The sequence below is a fragment of the Phalacrocorax carbo genome, chromosome Z (genome assembly GCF_963921805.1).
Source record: "Phalacrocorax carbo chromosome Z, bPhaCar2.1, whole genome shotgun sequence".
NCBI classification, from domain to species: Eukaryota; Metazoa; Chordata; class Aves; order Suliformes; family Phalacrocoracidae; genus Phalacrocorax; species Phalacrocorax carbo.
The window spans coordinates 72,982,751-72,994,915 of record NC_087548.1 but is presented as its reverse complement, the minus strand read 5'-3'; the positions used below and the strand labels follow the sequence as shown (position 1 = coordinate 72,994,915).

General features: G+C 52.5%; 1 protein-coding gene across 6 annotated transcripts in view; it reads right to left on the bottom strand.

The window, feature by feature from the left end:
• Positions 1–8,215, bottom strand: part of ELAVL2 (ELAV like RNA binding protein 2) — a 96,399-nt gene extending 88,184 nt beyond the window's left edge. For 3 of the 6 annotated variants that reach the window (XM_064438418.1, XM_064438421.1, XM_064438423.1), the window contains exon 1: positions 7,359–7,437. The gene's annotated coding sequence lies outside the window, so the exon portion shown is untranslated. Of the gene's footprint in view, positions 1–7,358; positions 7,438–8,168 lie in introns of those variants that run through there. The other 3 variants (XM_064438424.1, XM_064438420.1, XM_064438425.1) reach the window with 3 other exon arrangements.
• Between the last annotated feature and the right edge of the window lie 3,950 nt (positions 8,216–12,165).

Sequence of the window (12,165 nt, the reverse complement as noted above, 5' to 3'; positions counted from 1 at the left end):
ATTATCAGCAGGGTAAGAAGCAGGGACTCTACTGGTAGAGAAGCTGAATTTACATTACCTCTCCCTTTCCACAGCTGAATCTAATTCTCTCAACCCTTTTAAGTTAAAATGACTAAGGGATTTGTCTACAAATATTTATTTTAATTTCCCAGAAATTAACTCCATTCATCCATTCTGTAAAACAAATCCTACTAATTTTATTTCTGTCATGAAGATTTAAAGTACAGAAGAACATGAGTACTCCATCAAACATGCAATGGCAGTTTCATTCCATAAAAATGCATAAAGTTTATTCAGTTAAATCTGAGTAAGTACTTAAACAAACTCACCCTTAGGAGTCTGAAAGCAAATGCAGCTAGCACAGACCTATGGAAAGGCTGCTCAATGCATCACAGTGAATATTTCAGGACACCTTGAACAGCCTTTCCTACCTCTGCATAGATGCTGTTTTACAAAGCATCTGAATGTGTGAGTTCTCTATTTTACCAGCACTTGGGTAATTAAGATTTCAAGAAACTGCACACACACACTTTACACTATGTTCTAGCAATTCAGTAACTGCCCAGAGCGTAACATTCTCTGAATCTACTCCACAGAGCTGAAGACCAGAGAAAGTGTCTGGAGTCCTTAAGATCCTAGTGTCCTCAGCACTTCGATATTTTCTGGCTTCCGAGTCACTTGGTCAACCACTGCAGGTTTAGCAAAAAAAGAATACAGCAAACCAAGATACTAATTCTTGCAACATCTTACAGCCTCGTCAAGTCTGATCATCTGTTTGCACGGTTTCTAATCAGCGGTAGCACTGTCTGAGTCACCAGCAATGTCAGAACTGTATGAGGTAATGGAGAATCAGTATCACAAATGTTTTATGGAGTGAAGCCTAGGACTGTCTAAAACAATCCTCATTCTGACCCTAGACTGGTGCACTTACAATAGCAAAGCATTGCTACAACATTTAAACACCTAACACTCATCCTGACTTTCTATTAGGCAACTATAGCTTTTTTCCAAACCCACATTATGTCCAGGCTTAGTATGACTATCAAAACAAATGAAAACCCCTGCTGCTTAAGTACTGGAGTACCACAAGGAACAGTGGCTCAAACAGAATAGGAAGCAGTGTGACACTAGTTTAAGCTCCATCTGGAAAGCTTCAGCTTGTTCCCAATTTGCATTTTTCAAATGTGTGCAAGTAAGACCTTCCCATTACGACTTTGGTCATTATATAGTTACGGCTCCTGAAACTCCAGGTGTTTTGCCAGCGAAGTCAGATTTAAACCGTGAGCTATTTCAAAAACTTGATATGGTCTTAGAATTTTTAAATAAGTTTCTGAGAAAGCATGCTTTTCTTAAGATTTCTGCCATAAGGTGTTTGTAACTACATCACTTAGTTTTAAAGCTGGAAAAACTGAACTCTCTACAAAACCGCTGACCACTAAAGCCAAGTGTTTCACTGAGGTCATCTTTCCCAGGTATACTTTCTTCAGACCGTACACCAAAAAGCATACAGCTTTTCTGCACAGAAAATAGCACTTCCAAATACAGAGAAGACCAACAATTAGCTGTTCTAACCACAGCTTCTGTCAAATTTAGCATGATATTTAGTTGCTCAGTGGCAAAATATTAGATGCTAGGAGTCCCTACAAATCAACAGCAATGCCTACTGGGCAAGAGCAGCTTGCTCAATATTGGCAGTTTCTCCGAGCTTCAGTGGGTATCAGTCAAGACACCTGCCTCTGTGTATTTTATTTTGCCACCAGAAACTCAGGATGACTTTTTCAACATGGATTACACAACAAAACATCTTGATCTGACCCATCGGTAGTAGTAGCTAAAAGCTACGAATTCTAACTCTGTTATACCAGCTTCTCCAGAACTAGCCCTTCCGAGTAAGTCAAATTAGGTGGTTTTTCACAGGCAACAGATAAAAAAAACATAATGGCTTCCTTTGGAATTGGAACTACAAATGTCAAAACCCAAAGCACCATCAGCTAATCCTGCTGGACAGTATTGTGATTTTTCAGTTGATTTGGGGGCTGTCAGGAAACGAAAGCTCTGTGCACAAAGGCAACATTCTCTCACTTTTAAAGTCTTAGCAACAGCTGGTAACATTCACTGCTCTCTGTAGACACTAGCATCTATCAGAAAAGCATTACAGCAATAGCAAAGATAGCTTTAAAGCAAGATTGAAATGTATATTCATAACAAATTGTGGTTATCCATTAGCTAACAATTGGGTTTATTGCTATGAACAACAGTGGCAACAAATATAATAAAAAACCATTATGTTGTAAGACAGCAAGAGTTTTACCTATAAAAGCAGCATTTCAACACCACTGTTACTAGGAAGGAGCTTGCACTTGCATCTTGTACTATTTTTACCTGCAAAGTCCACCTCTGCAATGGCACTGACTTATTTTAAGAAGCACAGGAAGGCTGAAGTATTCCTTGGGCTTTTAGAACGCTGCACCACATGTCATCTATTTCCTACTTAGTCCCCAAATAAAGCAAGTTGAGCTTTGTCCCCCTAAAAATCTAGCTTAGTGATACAGGGGCTTTAATAAAATTCAGCCTGGGGCTTCACTGTAGTTTGAGTATTGATTGCCATCCAGAAACTTGGGAAATAATCTGAAAGCCACTTTGTTTTGTGTTTAAGCAGATACTCCAGATCTAGCACCTGTCTAGAACAAATTCAACTCACTCTGGATCACCCAGCTCAATCTGAAGTGTGATAGTTCACAATTTGAAGAAGCAATAATTAAATCAATGACAACAAAAACCACACTGATAAAAGGATCTTCACCTCTCACTGAAAAAAAAAACCTTTAAAATTAATCCAAGGAGAGGAATGAACGCTGATGTTCACATTAATATGGGAAAGTCGCAATAAATTTACATGCAGAAATATTATACTAGGATGATTAAGCCAATAATAGGAAGAGCTTTATGCAAATACGAGCATATTGAAGAGGTACCCATTGCAAAGACTAAAGCAATTAAAAATCTCTACTGCATCCAGAAAAAGATCAACCACTCCACCAGAAAAAAAAACATACAAAATTAAGACAGCTATTGCTGAGCTGAAGTATCAGTTCAGGTACAGCCATAAGACATTTGAAGGAAGCATTAAAGATGTGCTTTGCCAGATTTTAATGAGTGTGATAAGAATTCCTTAGCAGCTTCAAGGTCATTTGTATGCATCTATAGTTGCAAATACTCTTGATAATATATCACCTCAAAAACTTAAAATACCTACTTTTCTCTCTGATTAATAACATCCAATTCAAAACAGTATGTGAAATTACTAATTCTGTATTTGCAAACAAAATTATTTATAGCTATCATGCATAAAAAAAGTTTCAAAGCCCTCTCTTGAAACAATCACCCCCAACACGACATTTCCAAAAGGCCAGGGGAAAGGGGGAGGAGGAAAACCGAATTAATTTCAGGATTCAGAACCCGTGGGACTAAAAGGAAAAAAATGCAAAAGTCTAGCTAATACCCTGGTGTCGGTTTCCTCAACACCTTCCTACTTACTGTAGTATTTTCTGCACTGCCCGAGTTTAGCACTCGCCATCAAGGCAGAGAGAAATAACAAAGTCAAGCGGCAAAGACGCTTTTTAGCCCCCCCCCCCCAAAAAAAAAAACCAGGAACCTTTTGCCTTTGAAGAAGGTACAGACACATTTTGTGAAATACTCAATTCATCGGGCATTGCTACTTTATCAAATATCACTTGTAAGAAAATCAGCCACTGAAAAACCCTGTGTGGCTGCTAAACCGTATTACCAAAGTTGTCTTCCAAACTCCATAAATACAGCAACACATTTTAGTCTTATCTACTTTAAATCAACTACAATAAGACTATTTATTTAGCTTTTGTTAAGTATTGTTTTCTGTGGTTTTTTTTTTTAATAAAAATCAGTTTTACTACTCTAAGAAGTTACACCTGTATTTAAGCGGATGTACACGGGGAATTATAGAGGCGAAAGGGCTACGGACCTGCCTCGCTGCTCGGACCCGCTGCTCCATCAGCGGCGCTGCGCAGACGGAGCGCAGCCACCCGCCCCGCAGGACCCGAGCGGGGGCCAGAGCCCACCTCGCCAGGGCAGCCCAGGGCGGGCGAGGCACCAGCCCCTGCGAAGGGAAGAGGCGCCGGCGCCCCTCAGCCGGGCCCGGCCCTGGCTCCCGACCACGCAGCAACGCCCCGAGTAAAAGACAACAGATGACCACGGAGCCCTGCGCCTCGCTGAGCCCCCAGACCCCCGGGGACCCCTCCTCCTGCGCGGCTAGCTCCTGCAGCCCCGCAGGGCTCCGCACCTCCTCCTCCTCCTCCTCCCGCCGCCGCGCGGGACCGGGCGCTCGGCCCGGGGCTACGGCGCCTTCCCGCATGGCGGCTGGCGCTGCCACCGCGCCCCGGAGCGGAGCCCCCCGGCCCGCACCTCTGCCGACAGGTCTCGCACGCCCCCTCCCCTCCCCGGGCTCTGCAGCCGCACAGGTGCGGCGGGAGCTGCGGGCCGCCGCACCCCCTTCCTTCAGCAAGCAGCAGCCCCGGGGCGGCGGGACCCGCGCCCACCCGCTGACCCCGGCGCTCAGGCGGCGGCAGCTCCTCCGCCAGACGAGACGGCGCGGGCAGGAGACGGCAGATGCACTATTGTGGACATCAGCAATCCGGTTAAAGCAAGGTCGGACCTAAACAAGAGGGAAAGAGAGGTGCAGCCTGCGGGAAGAATGGGAACTAAGCTCAAGTGGTAGGGCCCGGCGAAGGAAAAAGGTGGGGCGAAAAGTCATTCGGAGGGATGTTGCAGACAAAACAAAAGGGTTATTGAACAATGTTTTGTCGGGAGAACAGGTGCTAAATTCGCCCAATTAGCACCACATGGGAAAGGGAGGGGGAGGAGAGGCGTTCAGAAAACCCTGAAGGGTGAAACAAAAAGCGACGAAGCCCATCTAGGAGGAGAAAAGGGGAAGGGGAAAAGAGAGAAGTCGCTCGCAGGGAAAAAAAAACCAAAACAACCAAAAAACAACACACACACCGTCAGCAACAGGAAGCCTTTCCTGATGTGCCACTGCAAACGCCTCAGAGTTCGCACTAACTGGGCGCGCAACAAACCGACGCCGGTGGCGAGCCCCGGGCCGGCTGCAACCAGCGGGGAAGGCGCGGGTCTGCTCACACGCCGGGCTTTTACCCCTTTTTCAAGGGGGCCCTTCGTCAGGCATCGGCCGCTCCTAACTCAGCCCCTCCTCCCCTCCTTCCCCCCCCGCCCCCCGCCCGCACGGGGTGCAGCCCCGCTCCGGATCCGCTTCTTCTCCACGCGTGCCCCGTGGGGAAGCCCGTCGCCCCTTTGGCGGGACCGCACCGGCGGCTCCCCGCAACCCCCCCACCCGGGACCCCGCGCTACCTCTCCCCACAGCAGGGAGGAAGAGGAGCCCCAGCAGCAGGTCCCACGGAGCGCTGCCGCCGCCTAAGGAAGGGAGCTGAGGAGGAACCTGCTGCACCCTCACCCGCTGACTGTGCCGGCGATGCCGCTGACGGCGATGCCGGTACCGCCCCGCCGCAAGATGAGGGAAGGGGGGGCGGCGGCGGACTATTAAAGGCCCACCGCCCGCCCCCGCCGCCTGAGTGACACCCCCGACGGCCACTCAAGAAGCCCCGCGCCCGCGGGGCCGTGCCCCCGGCGCCGGCGGGCATCCCGCGGCGGCACTGCCGGAGGGGCACGGTACCGCGGCGGCGGCACGGCCGGGGGGGCCCAGACCCGTGACCGCAGCCCCGCACCTGCGGCGGCGTGCAGCGCTGGGGCGGGACGGGGTGGGAGCTTGCTGTTCCCCTTCCCGTCGGTGTTCAGCGCCGGGTCCACGGCGGGGGCAGGGCCCCCCTACGGTGCTTGCTCTTCTCCCCCGGTTTGCCGCCTTTCCCCGCAAAAGGCCGAGCCCTGCAGGTCCTAAGCTGACCCCCTCCCCGAAAGCGGCCTGGCGGGGCGGACGACACCCCTCCCACCGCGGCCCCCGCCCAAAGCGGCGCGGCAGCAGAAAGCGCTCTGCCGTCCCCTCCGGACAGCCGCGCCGGCGGGCAACACGCGGTGGAACAGCACCGTCCCGGGTCCCGGCGGCGTGGTGACCCCCCTGTCGCCTCCCACCGCCCTCCGCCCCTGCGAAAGCGCGGCTGCCCGCGACCCCGAGGCTCCCCTCCGTCGGGCCCGCTGCTGTTCGTCCCGCGGGGAGCGCCCGTGGGGTGTCACTGGGGCGGGGGTGTGTGCCTCTGTGAAAATGTGAAATAGGTGCGTACGGAGCATTGTGCTGGGCATAAATTAAACAACAATGGCAGTGCTCGGGGCCAGTCCTTGCCGGGAGCACACGCTGCAGCGCCAGCGTTTACCATCGTCTCCTCCTCCTCCTCTTCCTGCGCGGACCCTCCCACCGCAACGGGGACTGAGGGCGAGAGGACGGCAGATGAGCCCGAGGACGGGACGCCCCGTCCGCCCCTTCGCCCGGATCCCTGCCGCGGGGTGCTGGCGGATGCAAACTTCCCCCGTGGGGCGCACCGCGGGCCGCTCCGCGCGCCCCACGCCGCCCCGGTAGGACCACGGACAGAGATCGGGGCCGCCCCGCCGCGCAAACAGCGCGCACGCCGCCCCGAACAAAGGGACGCGCCCCCTCCCGCGGCGGCTTAGTCATGTCCGCGGAAGGGCACGGCCTCCTCCCCACCCCGCGACCCCCGACGGCAATCAACTTGTCGCAGGGAGAGCTCGCCGGCCCTCCGCGCCCCTCCGCGCCCGCGGGACATTCGCGCTGCGCGTTTTTGCTCCGCCCGGCGCGTCTTTGTGCGCCGCGACACGCAGCCGCCTCCCGGCCCCGCAGGAAAGCCAGGACGCGCCGCGCGCCTAATGCAATTAAGCGCCGGAAGGGTCTTATCCCGGCTAATCTGCAAACGCAGGTTTATCTCCTCAAAGCGATCCGTCTCCCGCCACCCGCGCCGTGCGGATGTGTACTCTTCGGGACCATCCTTCCCCCCACCTCCCCGCCCTCCCCCCCCCCCCCCCCCCCCCGCCCCCGGCAAGGGGACGTATCCGGAGCTGGGCGAGCGGGACGGGGCTGGGAACTTTGCAGCTGGGCCAGGACGGGTAGGGACGCGCACGCCTTCTTGCGTGGACGCAGCGTGGTCCAACACCGCGAGTAACTCAGCCCCAGCGGCGCGCTGCGATGTGCACGGCCCGCCTCATCCAGCGCCGCCGGCACCGAGCGGTGTTAGTAAGGAGCAAGCATAGGTGATGAGCGTAATTCTACACGGCATGCACCTCAGGCGTTCGCGTGGACCCTGTCGCGCACATACAATCACGGAAAGAATCGAGCCACAACTTACCTTCCTCTCCTTGGCTTAAAAAAAAAGAAAGTAACGGTGCAGTTCTCCCAATAAAGAGGAGTAAGAAGCAGATGGATAGTTCTCTCAAGACAACACACAAGAGCTAAATTGGGGACAGTTCTAAAAGGGGGGGGGGGGGGGGGAACAAAAAAACCACAAAGCAAAAAAATTCTCTCCCCCCCTCCCACAACTGTCCAACACTGGGAGAAAAAAATTAAAAGGAAAAAAATATGGAAAATTAAAAAATAAAAGAGGAAGAACTCAAAAACAGAGTGACAGGACTACCCTCCTTTCGCAGCCCAATCGAACAAAAAGAGGGGAGGGAGGGAGAAATGAAGGAACAAAGAGAAGAGGGATGGAAGGGCGATTTAAAAGACGGTGTCTCTCTCCCTCCCTGCCTGCCGGCCCCTTCCTAGCGGCTCGCCGCCGGAGCCAGCTGCCGCATCGCGGGGGGCGCGGGGGGCGGCGGGGGGTGGACGCCGTGGGGCGCCGTGCGGTGCGGTGCGGTGCGGTGCGGTGCGGAGCCGCGCCGTGCCGTGCCTTGCAGGGAGGCGGACCGCTCCGCAGATTTATAGCAGCCCCGCCGCCCGGCTCCCTGCCTGCCGCCGCGCCGCGCCGGGGTGCGTGCGTCTGCGTGCTGTGCCCGGCTGCGCGGCCCCGGGGGCGCGCGCGGGGGGCGTGTGTCCGTCCGTCCGTCCGTCCGCCCGCCCGCGGGGGGCGTGTGTCCGTCCAGCGGGTGGCTGCGCCCCCCCTTCTCCCCCTGCCCGCCACCCCCTACCCCGCCCCACCCGGCGGCCGGCCCGCGCCTACCCCGCCGCCACGCGCGGCAGCTTCTCTGCACCCCGGCGCAACGTAAGCTGCTGTCGGTCCCCCTATTGGCCCAGCCGCCGCCCACTCGACCCGCCCCCGGCGAGGTGACGGCCGCCCATTGGCCGCCCGCGCCGCCACTCTGGCAGGCTCCATGGCGCCTCGTTTCAGGCTGCGTTGTGGTCCGCTGGGCCGCCTCCGCGGGGCGCGGCGTAGGGGCCCTGGTGCACCGGGGTGCTGCTGCACCGCTGCACCGGGGCACTGCTGCACCGCTGCACTATTGCACGGCCGCACCGGGGCCCTGCTGCGCGGGGGCCCTGCTGCACCGAGGCACCCTGCTGCACGGGGTCCTGCTGCACCGGGGCGCTGCTGCACCGGGGCGCCGCTCCCGCAGCGCGGACGGCTGCGTGGGGAAGCAGCGGCTCGTGTTTTCTCGGCCGGCCACGTGGGAGCGGGGCGGTGCATCAGCACGGCACGGCGCGGGGCGGCCGGCTCTCGGCGGACCATTCCCTCGAACGAAGAGCTGCTGAGAAAGCAACTTTTTTTTTTTTTTTTTTTTCCTTCTTGTTTTTCCCGGCTGCACACAGTTCTGTCCATACGTGTGTCAGCACAGCGCGTGCAAAGGTTATATCGCTACCCGGGGACTGTTCTTGGCGTTTGCACGTCTGAAAGTGGACATCCTAATGAGTGATATTTCTTTGAATAAACATTCTGGGTGGAAAGAAGGAAGGGAAAGGGGAGGGAGGGAAGGAGGGAGGGAGTACAGGAAGGAAAGGAAGGGAGGAAGGAAGGAAAGGAAGGAGAGGCAGATGAAGGAAGGGGAGGAGAGGCAAATAAAAGAACTTTTACTTGTGTGATTGATTCCAATGTCTTGCACAGATAAGTGTTTGCAGAAAAAGGTTGTGATGTATGGAAGAAAAAAATTCTGCATGGTATTCAGAAATTTGCCTTTTATTCCTTATGCTGCTTGACCTTCATTGCACTGGATTGTAATTTCTTTCCAGAATCCAAAATGATTCCTAGACATGGATTTCTTTTGTGCCTTTTCTGTCACAGAACAAACCAGTGTATATAATGTATTTCCAATAGCAAAGGACTTACACCCCGCAGAAAGGAAATGCTTATTTAGAATATTTTCAGAATTGCATGTAGCAAGGCACAAAAAAGTGGCATGTGATTTCAAATAGAGACATAAAGCAGTGTTTCTCGAGAGTGTCCTTGAGTGTTTATAAATGATTAATAGAATGAAAGAGAAAACATGCTTGTTTGTGTATTGTGTGTTTCCTATAATCTCCCTATCCCACTGCTGTGACAATAACTAAGTGTTACACAGGGCCTGATTTTACATTTCATGTAATTAGTTATATGCTGACTGCACCTGATGTTTTTTCTAGAACACACTGTCTTTAGGTGATTATTTACAATCTATCACCAACATTTTGAATCAGCAGCACTCCGAAAAAGGGAATAACTCCCTGGTGGAACAAGTGCCAAGATAGCAGCTCTAAGGACTGAATAAAGAACAGGATGGGGGTTGCTAGTCCCTCAAAGCTGCTTATACGGGAGTCCTACATGAAGTGATGTCTATTCACACACAGTCTGTGGAACTGCATGTGCAAATTGTGCTCTCAGCAGTGTCTGTTAGTATTGGTGAAGGTCCTCTGAGTTTACACTGTTGTTCAGCTTGTGTATGATGCTCGTTCTTGTTCAGTTGTGGCAACTTTTACCCTTTGATACAGCCAAGCTGCTTTTGAAAGCCTCCTAATGATACAACAATTAACAACAAACGTGCTCAGGCTCTTCAGGTTGTGGGTGCATACATCAATAAGTTTTATATATATCTTTCAGAAAAAAAAGTGATTATTTGTTCTAGGCTGAGTTTTGAAGTATGGGTTAGAGCAGAGACCAGATATAAAACATCTGTACAACCTGTGTACTGTGTTGCTGTCCTTGGAACTTCTAGATTTAGTTGCTGGTTACTTTCTCACCTGTCCAGTTTGTGCTGAATGGGTTTACGCTGACAACACTGTTCCTTAGCAGAATGTCAGCAATGTATGAGAAGAGGAAAAGAAAAAGAAGAAAATAAATGAACTCTCCAAAATTCCTGAACAGTTCAATATATTGACACACGCACCCACACCCCCCAAAGAAAATCACATGAATACACAACTGTTCTGAGAACTGAAGAAACTTGGCTTTAAGGAAAGCCAAAATGTATGATATTAGAAACCAGAAGTGTGTCTTTCTGAACTTTGAGGAAATTTTTAAAAGACTGCTCTCAGGAGCTTCTCTGTCAGGTCTGATACTCAGGATTCCAATTTCATCTCCCCTCTGTTCCCCCCAAAAAGGAACAACCCGCCAGCTGTAATTAGTGACCACCTTTATGTGACAAAAGCCAAACTTTATGCATTTTCTTTCGAGGCTTAATGTCTCTACCAATAACACACTCATGTCTGCCACATTTGTCGATACACGGTGCTAAAGTGAAATTAGGCAGAAAATAGCCGTTAAAGACAATTGTCTTGTCATTGGCCCTTCTCATCTCCAGTGTGTTTTCGGAGGCCCTTGATGCTGACAATGGCAGAAGAGGGGAAGCTAAATTCTCCCTTCTCCCAGGAAAAAGAGAAGTTCCCCTTTGCTTAGGTAATAGCTCTGGAAAGAAGTCTTTATCATTAGCAGTAGCTGGCTGTCTGGACATAGCCTTAAGCTAAAACGTGTATGGCTTACTAAATAGTCTTTGGAAACGGGAAAGCTATAGGAGGAGGGGAAGGGGACTGCTTGTTCAGGCGTGCCGAACCCTCCGACGGGGACCGGGAGGTCAGGGAACGGCAGCGAAAGCGGCAATCGCAGCGCGCCGGCGGAAGGAGGTTTAACAACTAGGATAAAGGAGGAGCGGGGCGGGGGGCGGGGGGGCAGAAAAAAGAAGAAACCAAGCAAGCAACGCACCGCTTCGCCTCCGGCTGCAAACCAGCGGCGGCTCCCGGGGGGCGGCATGGGGCGGGGGCTGGGGCGGGAGGGGGGGGGGTGGTCGGGGCCGCCGCCTCAGCACCAGGGACAGCGGCGCGGCCCGACGGCGCGGCCCGGCCAGGCCCGGCCCGGCCCGACCGAGCCCTTCCCGCGGCGGGGGCGGCGGCGGGGGCGGCTGCCGAGGCGGGGGCTCGCTCCCGGCACCGCCGCCCGGCTGGGTCGGTCGTCTGGCGCTACAAGGACCAAAAGCGTGACGCCAAATGGGCATTTCCCCTCCCTGGGAAAAGAACCCCCCGGTAAGGTAGGTGATGTGGCTGTGGGCTTGGCTCTCTCGAAGGCGCTTCAGAGGAATGTTCCTGCCTAGTGAGTGGTGGTCGTGTGCGAAACTGCACGCTCACACGCGTGCATCTGCGTGTGTGAGTGTGTGGGTGTTACTGCGCCCTGGGGGATCCCACGGGTCATTTTTACAGTGCAAGCCTATGTTTGTTCCTGTTACTTTGACAAATAAATGGTAATAGGCACGAAGGCTTCAGATCAAGGCATCAGACACTTCCTGGTACAAAACATACCTGCGTGGGCTCTGCACTTCAGTGTAAGTGTGCGATTGTTTTACCTCCTTCTCTGACCCTCGCTGTGGTCATAAGATATGGACATTGTATAAAACTACAATAATATGAACACTGCTGCTGAGGCTGTTATATTCTTCTCTATTCTATTAAGCAGCAATGTCTGAATATTAATAAAAACTACTTATCAGAAAGAGGTTAGCATTTGGATGGGGAGAGGAAAGGTGGGATGTTTCCACTTCTTTCAGCTGAGACTAAAAAGGTATCTCAAAACTCAGTTCCACACAAGTTAAACACAACTGCTCAGATTTTCTACAGACAACCGTGGAACCTTAGTCCAGATAAATATAATTCCCGAAAGAAGCTGTCTATGTATTCAAATCATTGTGTCTTTGCTTGTTTCCTACTGTGACCAGACAAAGGCAGATTTCTGCTGCACCACAGCTTAGGTAGCTTCTTTTATTGAG